Genomic DNA, 16,898 nt, shown 5'->3' with positions numbered 1-16,898 from the left:
TCATCATGTCTCCTTAGATTCCTCTGATCTGTGACAGTTCCTTAGACTGTCCTTGACACTTGTGAAGAGTACTAGTCAGATATTTGTAGAATGCTCCTCAAAGTTGGAATTTTCTGATGTTTTCTTATGATTAGACTGAGGTTGTAGATTTGGGGGACAAACGCCAAGAGGAGAAGTGCCTTTCTCGTTGTGTAGTATCTGGGGGGAGGGTATATTAGCAACGAGATTTACTACTGGTGATGCTATTCCCCGAGCATTTCATTAAGATGGTATATGCCACGTTTCACTACTGGAAAGTTACTACTACTGTTCTCTTCTCCATACTCTGTGGGTTAGTTACATGTCACTATGAACAAAGAGCCACACTCAAGGATAAGGGAAGTAAACTCCACTTCCTGGAAGGAAGAATATCCAGAAAGTTGTGGACATTTATTAAAACCACCACAGACATTACTAAGTTTCTTGAGAGAGATATTTTGAGACTATGCGAATACTCTGTTTCTCCTTAAAGTTTTGCTTGTTAATTTCAGCATTCATCTGTGAATTCTGCCCACAGCAATTATTCTGTGGTGTTCTTTTTTTTTTTTTTTAAAGATTTTATTTATTTATCTGTCAGAGAGAGAGCGAGCGAGAGTGAGCACAGGCAGAGTCAGAGGGAGAAGCAGGCTCCCTGCGGAGCAAGGAGCCCGATGTGGGACTCGATCCCATGACACTGGGATGATGACCTGAGCTGAAGGCAGCTGCTTAACCAACTGAGCCACCCAGGCGTCCCTTATTCTGTGGTGTTCTAATGGGGGTTTTCTCTTTTTTCCATCTCTTCTGCATTTATTATCTGGACTTTTTTGGTAAGGAACACTTGTCCCATTTCCCTCATTTATTTATTTGCTTATTTGTACCAATATGAACTCATGGATATTTATTTTATTCTTTGGCTTATAATAAACTTCTTCTGTCAATTATTTTGTTGGTCAAATTGTTCCAGTTTCGGCATTGGGAATTCTCTTAGGTTGGCTCCAGTGTCCTTTTAATTTGTTTCCATTTTTACTTACTTACTTACTTATTTTCAGCATTTACTTTCTGGCAATTCAAGATTCTACTCTTCAGGCTCATCTTTGTTATTTTCTCTGCCCCAGCCCCAGAGTCAGCCATGAGGTCCTCTACCAGGACTTTTAAGAACAATATCACACCTCAACAGTCCAGGCTATGCTAAGAAAGTACTGTCACCACTTGTTCAGGTTAGAATTTAAAAGTATTATTGAGGGAAAGAGACAGAGAATGACAATGAGATTTTAAAGATGAATACACATTTTACTTAGAAGTTTCTGTTCCATCTTTTGTGAACTGCTCTCTGGAGCTAAACTAAATTGGCCATTTTTTCTTTTTGAAGTTATAGTTCTACTCTTTGATAATTCAAGTTCTACCTCTACAGAGTGACAGAGAGTAAATTTTAAAAACATATCTTTAGTAGATAAAATAAAAATCTTATTTTCATGTAAATAACTTCAATTTCTAGTACTTATAAAGGTATAGAGAATAAAATAAGTCAGAAATGAAATGGAATTATAAAAGTTTTCCTTGTGGTATCAGAACAACACAAATAGTTTCAAATCTGAATTTTTAGATAAATAATCTTTTGGAAATACTACATTATAGTAGGGCCTTGCTATATTACTTTTAGAAAGCACATCCACTACTGGAGAAAGCAAAACACTTGACAAGTTACCCTCTTTAAAAAAACTGTTACACCTATAGCTACTATTATGTATAAATAGCATACTTTGCATTTGCTAGGTTGGAAACAGAGCAGAAGGAAGTCTCTCCCTTGGGAATGGTGGGGTCTTCAAGACCTTCAATCAGGCATTCAATTAATCAAAGTAGCCAATAAAGAGAGCAGCTAGAACTCTGCTTTATTTATCCTAAAGGTCATCACAGACAAGTCACAACTTCAGGGTATGAAATTCCCACTACACTACAGATTATTACCTTCCAGTAAAGTCAGAGTTAGTCAGAGTTCTTACTCAAAATATAAAATATTTCTATACAGAACAACGGACAGATAAAACAGTGATATGCTGGCAATGGTTATTGGTGGATGGTGGAATTAGTTACGACTTTTACCTGTGTATGCTGTATTTTCCAAACTTTCTATATGCTTAACTTTCCTAATTCTTAATAATGAAAAATTCCTCAAGAAACTTTCATATCTTTGCAGATGATATGATACTATATGTGGAAAACCCAAAAGGCTCCACTCCAAAACTGCTAGAATTTGTACAGGAATTCAGTAAAGTATCAGGATATAGAATCAATGCACAGAAATCACTTGCATTTCTTTACACCAACAAGACAGAAGAAAAAGAAATTAAGGAGTCAATCCCATTTACAATTGCATCCAAAACCGTAACATACCTAGGAATAAACCTAACCAAAGAGGCAAAGAATCTATACTCAAAAAACTATAAAGTACTCATGAAAGAAATTGAGGAAGACACAAAGAAATGGAAAAATGTTCCATGCTCATGGATTGGAAGAACAAATATTGTGAAAATGTCTATGCTACCTAAAGCAATCTACACATTTAATGCAATCCCTATCAAAATCCCATCCATTTTTTTAGAGAAATAGAACAAATATCTTAAAATTTATATGAAACCCGAAAGGACCTCGAATAACCAAAGGAATATTGGGAAAAAAAGCCAAAGTTGGTGACATCACAATTCCAGACTTCAAGCTCTATTACAAAGCTGTCATCATCAAGACAGTATCGTACTGGCACAAAAACAGACATATAGATCAATGGAACAGAACAGAGAGCCCAGAAATAGACCCTCAACTCTATGGTCAACTAATCTTTGACAAAGCAGAAAGGAATGTCCAATGGAAAAAAGACAGCCTCTTCAACAAGAGCTGGGAAAATTGGATGGCCACATGCAGAAAAATGAAATTGGAGCATTTCCTTACACCACACGCGAAAATAGACTCAAAATGGATGAAGGACCTCAATGTGAGAAAGGAATCCATCAAAATCCTTGAGGAGAACACAGGCAGCAACCTCTTCGACCTCAGCCACAGCAACTTCTTCCTCGGAACATCGCCAAAGGCAAGGGGGCAAGGGCAAAAATGAACTATTGGGACTTCATCAAGATCAAAAGCTTTTGCACAGCAAAGGAAACAGTTAACAAAACCAAAAGACAACTGACATAATGGGAGAAGATATTTGCAAATGACATATCCGATGAAGGGCTAGTATCCAAAATCTATAAAGAGCTTAGCAAACTCAACACCCAAAGAATAAATAATCCAATCAAGAAATGGGCAGAGGACATGTACAGACATTTCTGCAAAGAAGACATCCAGATGGCCAACAGACACATGAAAAAGTGCTCCACATCACTTGGCATCAGGGAAATACAAATCAAAACCACAATGAGATATCACCTTACACCAGTCAGAATGGCTAAAATTAACAAGTCAGGAAATGACAGATGCTGGCAAGGATGCAGAGAAAGGGAAACCCTTCTACACTGTTGGTGGGAATGCAAGCTGGTGCAACTCTGGAAAACAGCATGGTGGTTCCTCAAAAAGCTGAAAATAGAGCTACCCTATGACCCAGCGATTGTACTACTGGGTATTTACCCTAAAGATATAAATGTAGTGATCCAAAGGGGCATGTGCACCTGAATGTTTATAGCAGCAATGTCCACAATAGTCAAACTATGGAAAGAACCTAGATGTCCATCAACAGATGAATGGATAAAGATGTGGTATATATACACAATGGAATACTACGCAGCCATCAAAAGAAATGAAATCTTGCCATTTGCAGTGACGTGGATGGAACCAGAGGGTATTATGCTTAGTGAAATAAGTCAATTGGAGAAAGACAACTGTCATATGATCTCCCTGATATGAGGAAGTGGAGATGCAATGTGGAGGGTGAGGGGGCTAGGAAAAGAAAAAATGAAGGAAGATGGGATTGGGAGGGAGACAAACCATAAAAGACTCCATCTCACAAAACAGGCTGAGGGTTGTTGGGGGAATGGGGGTTGGGAGAGGGTGGTGGGGTTATGGACATTGGGAGGGTATGTGCTATGGTGAGTGCTGTGAAGTGTGTAAACCGGGCTATTCAAAGACCTGTATCCCTGGGGATAAAAATACATTATATGTTTACAAAAAAATTAAAAAATTAATTAAAAAAAGAAACTATTTTATAAAAGAAAATAAACACTAGGTTGCTTTTTAATGCAGTGGCACAGAAAAATAAGAAGAGATAAAATTTTAAGAAAACAAAGTCTTGGAATCAGGCCCCAAGACCACAGTTCCCATACTGTGTAATGAGGTATCCTCGTGTGCTACAAGAAACTCACAGAGGTACTGTGGGATATTTTAAACTTTTGGGGAAACAGTGGCATATCCTGGACACCATGCAAACTATTAGTTGGAGGAAGTTCACAGTTTCAGTATGAGGTTCCTTGAGATGACATTATACCTTTGCAAAGCTAAGTTTTGAGTAATTACTGTGATAAAAACCAGGTATCACAAAAATCAGTGCGGAGCAATAAATGAAGCTGGTGGTGTATAATCTGACTCCAAGGTTTGAGAAGTTATGCAATCCTTAACATATGCTAAGCTGTTAAAATCCAGATACCTATTAAACTGTTTGGTTCCATCCCCTCAATCAATGGAGGTGTTAGGTATTTCTTTTGGCTTAGAGATGCTGTGTATTAGGCAAAATGAACCAAGAAAATTCCAGGGCTTCTGCCCTAAGTCCTTTTCATTCATTTCATTCATTTATCCTTCCCCAGATCCTAGTCTCTAAACCCACATGTAGGCTTGCATCTAGCACTTAGTGAAAACCAACAAGAGTAGTGAACAACTTTGCCTGAAGTGTAGAATATAGATCATGATAGAGAGTGAGAATTTCTATCAAGTTAATCTCATTGGTTTTGATCTAGATCACTAAAATATGTATTCCCCATTGATCTCCCCATTGTGAGCACAGTACCCAGTCCTGGAGAGATCCTCAGAGAGGATGTTCATGGAATTCAAGAGAATTGTGAGCTTCAGCTTATCAAACCAGCTCGTACTATCTCTAACCAGCTAGTACTATCTCTAGCTTTTCTCTGTCTCTTTCCTCCTTTCTACTTTTCTTTCTTTCCCCCAAAACAAAACAAAAGGTTTTAGGGCTTTAATATCCTGTTTGTCATCTGAATAAACAATGCATTTGTACTCTCTGTTTCTGGGTGCCTACCATGGAGGTGATGCTACTACTAGTCTTTGCTATCACAGTATTAAAAACAGCACTTCTATATAGAAGACTGATGAATCATAGACCTGTACCCCTAAAGCACATTAATACATTATATGTTATTAACTGAAGCTAAATAAATTAAAAGTAAATAAATAAAAGTATCACCTTTGTTTTTGGCAGTAAAAACAAGTAGAGAAAATGAAAGATTTGTCTCCCCCTGCCCACCCATTGGTCAAGCAATTATCAACCATTTCTAGAACTATGTGACTCATTTTATATAAACAAATATTAACAGTTTATTCATTGAGCACTTAGTATGTATTAAGCATTATAAATCTGTGACCCATACACATAATCTCATTTCATTAGCACTGCAATCTTATGAGGTAGGAATTATATTCTTGCCCTTCAACAGGTGTGGAGCCTATTACTTAGAGTAAATATCCCACCCAAAGTCACAGACCTAGAAAATGGAACAGCCAAGTCTTAAATACTCCCTGTCCAATGCCACAGTGCTATTTCATATCCCACCAGCTATTACAAAATCTGGTACTCTGTGGACAATAAATGCAGAATGAAACAAATTAGGTTATTTTTCTGCTCATAATGTGGCTGAAATTGGGTAAAAAATACCTCTTCACATGTAAGTTTAAGAAGTCATGAGAGACTACGGACTCTGAAAAACAATCTGAGGGTTTTGAAGGGGTTGGGGTGGGAGGGTGGGATAACCAGGTGGTGGGTATTAGAGAGGGCACAGATTGCATGGAGCACTGGGTGTGGTGCAAAAATAATGAATACTGTTATGCTGAAAATAAATAAAAAATAAATTAAAAAAAAAAAGTCAGTCATATGAAAGCACAAAGACATTGGATCTAATGTGGCCACAGCAATGCCCTGTGGATCCATCCTTCCCACCATCTGACAAATATTACTAAGCAGCCACGTGTTAGGCACAGAGTTGTAGACTGGTGAGAGAGACACAATCCCTGTCCTCTGGAGTATAGTCTAGTAAACAGTCAAGTAACAAATTATAAATTATGGTAAGAGCGATGAAGAAAACAGATATGCAATAGAAATTAATGCTGGGAGAAAGATATCTGGTTTTTAGGTGGGTAGTTTGAGGAGAAGATATTTAAGTTGAGATCTACAATATGATGAGAAGCCAGTTTACAGAAAGAAGGAAGGAAAGGGAAAGAAGGAGAAAGAGAGAGAGGGAAACAAATGAGTGCAGGGGAAAGAAGGGAGTCACACACTTCAGGCGGTGATTAACAGTATGTCCAAAGGTCTGAGGTGAAAACAAATCTTAAGATCTTGGTGTGCTGAAGGAACTTTAAATAATGTTCTCTAAAAGCCTTTAAAGAGGGTTCCACATAAGTCTGACTCATTCCCAAACTCTTCTTCTCATATGGTATACCCTATATATACCCTTCTATATCATATATATAGAGAGAGGGTCCAGCTGCCTACTTGACATCTTTATTTGAAATTGCAATAGACTTCTCAAACCTGATGTATTCAAAACTCAATTCTATCTTCCTTCAAACGTACTTCTCTATCTCAATATATGGGAACTCCATTCACTCAGTTCCTCATGACAGAAACCTTGGTGCCCTCCTGATTTCCTTTCCCCTTTTATCCCCCCCATATTTAATTCATTACCAGGGCCTACCAATTCTACCTCCAAAACATATTCTGCACATGTCTATTTGTCCCCTCTTTGTCTCTCAGATTCCTACAACGGGCTCTTTTACATTTCCCCCCAGCCCATCAATTCTTTACAACACAGCCAGATTGGTCTTTGAAAAATGCAAATCCAATCAAGTCATTCCCTTGCTTAAAACACAAATAAAAGACATATAGGTTGGGAAGGGAGAACTAAGATGGCCTCTATTCACAGAAGACATGATTACTTACATAGAAGAAACCTATAAAGATGCTCCTAGGACTAATAAGTAACTTTCACAAGGCTGCATAATACAAGGTTTATGCCTCTAAAACCAATTATATTTCTGTATGTTAGCAAAGAATGATTAGAATTTTAAAATTTAAATGGTATCATTTATAATAACTTTCAAAAACATGAAATACTTAATAAATATGAATAAGAAAAACATATGCTGGATCTGTATGCTGACAATTATAAAACACCAATAAAAGAAAAAAATCAAGGAGGATCTAGACAAATGGAAAGATACACCAATGCTCATGAATTGAAAGATTCAATATTATTAAGAGGTCAGTTCTTCCCAAATGATCCACAGATTCAGCATAATCACAAGCAAAATGCCAACAGAATTTTTTATAGCTATCAACAATCTGATCTAAAATCTAAAGCCAAGGAAATTAGAACAGCCCAAACAAAAAGAACATTGTTGGAAACGGATACTGATTTCAAGACCAAGTATAAGCTACAGTAATCAAGACAATGTGGTACTGGTATGCAGAGAGACACAAAGGTAAGTGGAACAGAAGAGAGGCCAGAAGTAGATCCATAATTACAAGGTCAATTGATATTTGACAAAGTTGCAAAGACAATACAATGAAGAAGGGATAGTCCTTTTAACAAATGGTGCTGGAGCAAATTATACATCCCCATGCAAAATAATGTACCTCAACACAAATATTTCACTTTACATAAAAATTAACTCAAAATGGGAAATACAGCTGAACATGAAACCTGAAACTATAAAATTTGTTAAAGAAAACACAGAAGAAAATCTTTGGGACACAGGGTTAGGCAAAATTTCTTAGAAAGAATACCTAAAACATGATTCATAAAATGCAAGTTGGTAAATTTAAAAATTTATGCTCTGTTAAAGATATTGCTAAGTGAATGAAAAGGCAAGACAGAGAGATTAGGATAAAATCTTTGCAAATCACATATCTGACAAAGGATTTGTATCCAGAATACATAAAGAACTCTTAAAACTCGATAATAAAACACAATTAAAAAATGGGCAAACACAGGGCACCTGGGTGGCTCAGTCAATTAGGCAACCAACTCTTTTTAAAATTTATTTTTTATTTATTTGAGAGAGAGAGAGAGAGAGCATGAACAGTGGGAAAGGGCAGAGAGAGAGGGAGAAGCAGGCTTCCCACTGAGCAAGGAGCCTGATGTGGGGCTCAATCCCAGGACCCTGGGCTCATGACCTGAGTCGAAGGCTTAACCAACTGAGCTACCCAGGCGCCCCTAAGCATCCAACTCTTGATTTCAGCTCAGGTCATCATTTCAGGGTCCTGAGGCTGAGCCCTGCATCAGAGTCCATGCTGAGCATAGAACCCAAGATTTTCTCTATTAAAAAAAAAAAAAAAAAAAAAATCAATCCACCAATAAAAATGGGCAAACATGAACAGATACTTTACCAAGGATGATAAGTGTTCGCAGATAAGGATATGAAAATATGCTCAACACATCATTAGTCATCAGGAAAAAACAAGTTAAAATCATAAGGAGATACCACTATAGACCTATTAGAATATCTAAAATAAATAAAATTTACAAATATGAACATTATCAAAATTATATCAAAACAATATGATAACTTCACAGCAACTGAAATCTTGTATCAGCAAGATACAAAAAGTACAGCAACTTTTACAACAACTGAAATCTTGTATCATTTTGCTGGCCAAAACGGTATAACTACTTAGAAGACAGTTTGGCAGTTTCTTTTATCAAGTAAAGCATACACTTACCACAAGAACCAGCAACCCCACTCTCAGGTATTACTCAAGAAAAATGAGAACATACTTTCACAGAAAAACCTGAATACAGATGTTTATAGCAGTTTTATATATAATCATCCCAAACTGGAAACAACTCACATGTCTTTCAACCACTGAAGAGATAAACAAATTTTAGTATAACCATAAAAATGAATACTGTGCAGCAGTAAGGACTACTGATAAAACGAGTAACACTGATAAATTTCAAGTGCGGTTAAGCTATATTAAAGAAGCTAGACTTAAAAAGCTGTAGAGTATGTGACTCCATGTACATGACATCCTGGAAAGGGCAAGATTATAGGAACAGAAAACAGATCAGTGGTCACGGAGTTTGAGAGTGGGAGGAATGATTACATAGGGATGTCCTGCAGGATTCTGGGGGGAGGTGACGGAACTGTGTCATCAGTACTCCTTCCTTAGTTGTGGACCCCCAGCTGACCCCTGAAAATGTGGATAGTACTGAACCCTACATATCCTATGCTTTTTCCTATATACGAATATCTATCAAAGTTTAATTTTAAAATTAAGCAGAGTAAGAGATTAACAACAGTAACTAATAATAAAGAAGAACAATTACAGCAATATGCTGTAATAAAAGTTATACGAATGCAGTCTCTCTCTCTCAAAATATGTTATTGTTCTGTACTCACCTCCTTCTTGTGACGAAGAAAGGTGATAAAAAACTTACACGAGATGAAGTGAGGTGAGTGACGTAGGCATTGTGACTTAGTGTTAGGCTAATACTGACCTTCTAATGATACCATAGGCCAGAAGGAGGATCATCTGCTTCCTGATCATTGTTGAAGGTAACTTGAAACCACAAAAAACAAAACTACTGTATCTTGATTCCAGTTGTGGGTATATACCTGTGTGCATTTGTCTCAACTCACAGAATTATACACCAAAGGAGTGAACTTAGTGTGCATTAAATTTTAAAAGGGGAATTAAAACAAACAAACAAAAAGAACATCAATTTTTTTAAGGAAGTAAATCCAATCACATCATCCTTTGTTGATGGTTTCCCATTACAAAGTACTAAGTGATAAAGTCCTTGCTTATCTTCCCAGCTCCTATGAATTGTCTCAGAGAACCCTATACCTTTCCTTTAGAGTATTTATCATTACCTATAATTTTTTGTTGATTATCTACTTAATATCTGTCAACGAGAACGGTTAAGAATTATTGAATACTTACTAAGCGTGGAGTACTGTTCTAAGTGCTTTACATGGATTAATTTATTTAATCCTCGTAACAACCTTAGGGAGTATCACTATTTTTCTAGGTAGAGAAACAGAGGCACAGAGGAGTTAAGTAATTTGATGACTAGTAAGTGACAGAGAAATGTATCCCAACTAAGTCTTCTAATATAATAACAAATTTAATATGTGTAAATATCTAACATGACTTATAGATGTAGAAACTGAAGCCCAGAGAATTTAAGTAATTTGCATAAGGATACAAAGTTCATGTGTTTTGGCATCAAAATTCAAATTCTAGGTCTTTGTGGGTCAAAAATATGGGCCTTCCTTATCCTTAAGAATCTGGCTCTAGGTTGAAAATGTATTAAAGGAGGCAAAGATAGATTTCACTTGTGGAATTTTACTTCTTGTGTAATAAACTGTAATTTGGGCAACTATTTCTAAGGATTACATTCCACTTGAGAGAGTCTGGGGATGGGAGATGGATGAAGGGCATAACCTATCAGCTTGAACCAAGCACAATGTCTAACAAGTTTCTTTTCCTTTCCTTTCTCCAAATGCACACCATTCTGACCTGCATCATTTCTGCTGTTTGCTATTCTAGTTGCAGCACAAACCACAAATCATAGCAAATTGCAGAATTTCTCAATCATTAAGGATTTACAATAGGTTAATTTTAAAATGGACTGCATTTCACAGCTGCAAAGCTTTTGTCTGATTCCTAGACCAAATGAGAAGCCATTAGTGGACTGAAGACCTTTCTGTGGGCACATCTAGCAAAAAGAAAAGGTCACGTGGACAAAGAGGCAGCTCTGCTAGGTAAGGTGAGGTAATGACTTACTAAGTAGAGGGCCAAACCTGGTGACATGACATCGTTCCCTGCCTGTTTAGTACCAAGCACAAGAATTAGAAGCAGATCATGAATTCAGTACATGCTTGGGATAATAAAAACAATACACAACCAAGGAACACTTCAAAATCTGCCATTTTAAGGAGAAGGCTAAAAGCAAAATGCATGTCTAACACTTTTTTTTCTTCCTAAACAGTTGTAAGTACAATGAAAGACTTAAATGATTTGCTTATTTTTTAAGATGCCTGTCCTGTAGTCAATGCAAATAATCCATAAAATATATTTGTCAGATTGAATCTGATAAATAGGCAGAGGGTGAGGAAGAGAGAGAATTTTAAGCAGGCTCCATGCCCAGTGCATGGGGCTTGATCTCAAGACCGTGAGATCATGACCTGAGCTGAAATCAAGAGTCGGATGCTTAAGTGACTAAGCCACCGAGATGCTCCTATTCCATTTTATTTTTAAGATTTTATTTATTTATTTGACAGACAGAGATCACAAGTAGGCAGAGAGGCAGAGAGAGAGGAAGGGAAGCAGGCTCCCTGCTGAGCAAACAGCCCGATGCAGTGCTCAATCCCAGGACTCTGGGTGAGCCAAAGGCAGAGGCTTTAACCCACTGAGCCACCGAGGCGCCCCTCCCATCCATTTTAAACCCAACTATTCACAATGCTCTTTTTCTAGTGTAGAGGACTCAAGAGATCCACATGAATCAACGTGGCATAGGGCTCAACACCAAAATGCTATGAAAAATGAAAATTTCCTCTCTGTTCTGCCTACCATTTAGAATGCCAACAAAAATGCTGAAGTTCTTCCCTTCTGATCATCTTTTAGACTAAATGTTTTCCTTTAAAAGGACTCAATTTGCTCTAGCTGCACTAATGGGCACCGAAGCCCACAGACCCCCACACCTTTGAATCATTAGCTTAGATACAAGGCCTTAGTTTAATGATAATGCTCTTGTGATGACCAGGACCCCTCTAAACAAACAAAGCTTTTCAAGACTCCTTTCTTTCTTTTTTTTTTTTTTTTTTGAACTCTAATGTAAACTATGGACTTTATTTAGTAATAATGCAATAATATTGGTACATCAATTATAACAAATGTGTCATTCTATAAGACATATAAGATGTAAATAACACGGAGGGAACTGGGGAGTGGTGGGTATGAGAACTCTGTACTTTCTAATAAATTTTTCTGTAAACTTAAAAGTTCTCTAAAAAAATTAAATATATATTTTTTAAAGATGCTGTAAGCAAAATCAAAAGACAGGTGAAAAACTGACAGAAAATATATACAACATACATTACAGATAAAAATCTAACATCCCTAGTAAAGAAAGCATTCTTAGAGACTGGGTAGAGAAATTGACAATAGATAATTCATAAATAATACATTACTGTCTTTAAACATACAGAAAAATTTTAACCTCAATTATGATGACATGCCACTTTTTACCTATCCCCCCAAATTTTAAATATAATATTCTGCTGCCAAAACCACAGGAAAACAGGTACCCTCATAAATTGCTGGTGATAAGGTAAATTGGTACAATGCTAATGGAGAAAAATTTACCACAGCTAATAAAACTTATAGGGTATTTACCTTCTGACTTAGCAACTTTCACTTCTAGAAATTTACCCTAAAAAATCTCCAAAAGTATACAAACATATATGCACAAAGTTACTCACTGCAGTATTGCTTTTAATTGCAAATTAATGGAAAAACATTATATGCAAAAACATCCTAAATCAGGACTCCTTTCTTAAAAGACTCTACTTCAGGTCAATGCAGACTCACACTGAGATATTCTGACTGCAGTACCTGTAACCTACCTTTGCTATGTCCACTCATCCATTTACAGTCATTTTTTACTCCCTGCCATGCACACTACATTCTATTTTTACATATGCTTTCTCAGCAGCTGTGTTTCTTCTTCTTAGAGAAAGAAATCTGGAGGTACTGACAAAGGTATTACACAAGTACAGAGTAATAGTGACACTGCTTAGATTCCAAGGGTTCTATTTTTTTGTCTCTATGCATCCTTTGAAGGATATTCACAATAGATTTATTTCAATTTGCCTCATCAGCTTCATGTATTGGGCAATCAAAAACTACTCAGAAGATGTTGGAAGTTTGAAAATGATTAGAATAAATTATCTGCATGAAGTGTTACACTCCCTAAAAACCTTCCTCAAAAAAAAAGGGTGTTTTTTTTTTCCCAAAACGTACCCCAATCCCCTTCCATAAAATCCAATACTTTGGGGCTGATAGGAACATAAGATCATCAAAACAAATATTTTTATTCTAAAATGTTCAAATATTAAAATGCATCCCCCATTATCTCTGTTAATTAATGTACTTTTAATGTGTGTGAATATTCATGCACTGAGAAGGTATAAAACCAGGAGGAAAGAGAAAATTCATTATTTTCATAACTGGTACACAAAACTTACTTAATGTTTTCATCTAAGATACTTATTTTCTTCAGAACTATTTACTTTTAAAATTATCAACTAAGATTTTTCCTTCAGAGGGAACTAACATTTATTAAACAACTTCTATGTAGCCAGCATTGTGCAAGGCTCCTTATATACATTATTATCCTTTTATAGTAATGAGGACATAAAGGATCATAGTATTTCATTCTTTCAAGGCTATGTTTGGATCTAGTGCTTTCTATCATAGTGTCTCTTAGTAGTATCAAGGAAATTCAACATACAAGAGGAAAGGAAAATTTTATTACTGTTCACTCCTAATCAAGAAATTACTAAATAGTTAGAATGGCCAAAATTAACAAGACAGGGAACAACAAATATTGGTAGGGATGTGGAGAAAGGGGAACCTTGTACTGTTGATGGGAATGCAAGCTGAAAAACAATGCAAACTCTGGAAAACAGTATGGGGTTTCCTCAAGAAGTTAAAAATAGGGTGCCTGGGTGGCTCAGTGGGTTGAGCCTCTTCCTTCGGCTCAGGTCATGGTCTCAGGGTCCTGGGATCCAGCCCTGTGTCAGGCTCTCTGCTCAGCAGGGAGCCTGCTTCCCTCTCTGTCTCTGCCTGCCTCTCTGCCTGCTTGCAATCTCTCTCTCTGTCAAATAAATAAATAAAATCTTAAAAAAAAATAAAAATAAAAATAGAGCTACCCTATGACCCAGCAATTGCACTACTGGGTATTTACTCCAAAGATACAATTATAGTGAAAAGAAGTGTCATATATACACCAATGTTCATATCAGCAATGTCCACAATAGCCAAACTGTGCAAGGAGCTGAGATGCCCTTCAACAGATGAATGGATAAAGAAGATGTGGTTCATATATACAATAGAATATTACTCAGCCATCAGAAAGGATGAATACCTACCATTTGCATTGACATGGATCGAATTGGAGGGTACTATGCTAAGTGAAATAAGTCAAGTAGAGACAGACAATTATAAGGTTTTACTCAGATGTGGAATATAAGGAATAGTGCAGTGCAGAGGATCATAAGGGAAGGGAGGGAAAGCTGAATGGGAAGAAATCAGAGAGGGAGACAAACCATGAGAGACTCTGGACTCTGGGAAACAAACTGAGGGTTACAGAAGGGAGGGGGGGTGGGGATATGGAGTAACCAGGTGATGGGCATTAAGGAGGGCAGGTGATGTGATGAGCACTGGGTGTTACATGCAACTAATGAATCACTGAACACTACATCAAAAACTAATGATGTACTAAATGCTGGCTAATTGAACTCAATAAAAAAACTAAAAAACAAACAAACAAACAATAACAAAAAAAGAAATTCCTAAATAGCTAGTGGAGTATCGTTTGCAGCCACCACAAACTAAAGGAGACACATGAGCTCTAGTAGGAGGTCATGTTAAGTTTAATGGAACAATGTTCTAAAACAGAAATAAGAAACTCAGGCTGCATGTGAAAAAAACAAACATAAACAGAAAAAAACCCCACCAACCTCAAGTGCCATGGGTTGGCTAATACCAGTCTGGAGAAAAGAGGTCTGGAAAGAAGTCAGGAGGAACAGAAATCTCAGAAGTACGGAGGGAAAAGATATGGAAAGGAGACAAAGGAAGTTCTAAATGTCCTAAACCAGGTCTGTGAAATGAAGATAAAGTGCTTTTCAGCTGAGTAATACACAACAAAGAAAGATTTTAGTGATGATTACAGCTATTTAAATTTCTAGTAGGTTTCAGTGATTTAAAACAGCCTTTTCTGTCCTGGCAACTGGTTTATCTGCTTTTATTTTCAAAAGGGTGGGGGGTTGGGGAGAGATCGCTGCAAAGAATTATGCATGTACATAAAATGCACAAAAGTACTGGCTATTATCTAAAGATTTAGAAGTAATGGATTGCAATCTTTCAGAGAACAGAATTGTCACAATTCACAACTCCTGAAGATTTCATGTGGAACCAGATTAAATTTGTCATTTAGTTCCCGCACCTCCCCACCCTCTCTATCCCCTTAGGTTTTTGTTCTAATCCTGTTCTGGTGAGGGTAATGGGAATGTCACCCAGTGGGAATAAAGAACAGGAATCAAAACTACATAGGCAGAGAAAACCCTACATTTTTGGTCGTTCACCACTCAACTGCTCTTCTCAAGCCTTCAGAGAGTCCATTCTGAATAAGGTAGCTGTGGTTATCTATTATTTTCAGGGCAACAGCACTAAGCTACTTGGAATTAAGTCTGAAAAAATAAGGTCATTGGCTTTTCACCTTTCCTCTAAAAGGTAGCACAATCTTGATGCTGAGTCAAAATAATGTAACAAGTCATATATACTTGGCAGGAATGCTTTTAAATCACCAGGACTTTTATAGGGTATTCTCACACTAGCGTGCCTCCCTCTCATGGTGACTAAGTCAGCTCAATGCCATGACTATCAGAAATCACCATCTGAGTCTCTGAAGAGTGCTCCTCCTACAAATGCTGTGCTGTACCCCTCTGCCAACTTCGAGGCCAGTATACCTGCAACCCGAGCTCCCACAGCTTGGGCTTCCACTGTGGTGGCCTGTTGTGCCAGGAGCATACTTGCTAAGGTAACGGTCTGCTCTAGCAGAATGACAGTACAGGAAGGATGTGTGTTTGGGGGGTTTATCCAAAATTGGAGAACACTATGGAAAAGTAACAAGCTGAGAATCATCTGCTTTGTTTGCCAGCTGCCAGCTGTCACAGAAGACACAGCGGTAACCTCCTAGAACTGTGCTGTGCCCAAAGGCTCCAAATTATCCCCCCTTTAACTGTCTTGCCACTGCACTTCAGATGTTACCACTATCATTTCCAGTTTTGCTTTTGGAATATTCCAGGAACAGTAGTCCTTCAAATCCTACCATCTAATTGCTGCTAAATTTATATATAGTTACGCATCCCCCACTTTTATGTTAAATGGATATTCTAGTCCTGTTCTGTCCATAGGACAGAACAGGGGGATAGGTCCCTGCTTTAACTACTGCACAGCCTGGACTTTTACTAGCAGATAAATGCTGTGTAGCCCCACTCCAGGGCCTGCTGATGGCAGAGCAGACGGAAGAATAACCCAAAACTAACCATGAAACATGAACTCTGTGTTTAAAAGGTCGGCAATGGTTTGGCAAGTTAGGGGAAGCAGCAGAGTGAACATTTGGGACTTAAAAAATCTGACATGATAAAAGGAAAAGTAGCTCCTTTTTAGTTATATTTCTTTTCCCTGGTTTTGTTTTTTAGCAATTTTTTTCTTAGCAATTTTTTTTCTTAAATAACTTTTTAGAAATCAAAACCCAAAAGAGAGAACAATTATGTTAATAATGCCAGGAAATTTGTTTGCTTTGTTCAATTGAGCTTCAAAAGCACTTCAGTTGAACATACACTTGTGATCACAAGTAATGCCTATTCTTATATCCATT

The 16,898-nt window shown here is 37.2% G+C and overlaps 1 protein-coding gene across 1 annotated transcript in view; it reads right to left on the bottom strand.

Annotated features, from left to right (window-relative positions):
- Positions 1–16,898, bottom strand: part of RNGTT (RNA guanylyltransferase and 5'-phosphatase) — a 351,237-nt gene that overhangs the window by 8,216 nt on the left and 326,123 nt on the right. The gene's annotated exons all lie outside the window — the stretch shown is intronic.

Source organism: Mustela nivalis, assembly GCF_964662115.1.
Source record: "Mustela nivalis genome assembly, chromosome: 5".
Classification (NCBI taxonomy): Eukaryota; Metazoa; Chordata; class Mammalia; order Carnivora; family Mustelidae; genus Mustela; species Mustela nivalis.
Note: the sequence above shows the minus strand (reverse complement) of the source record. Positions and strands in the feature narration are given on the sequence as shown.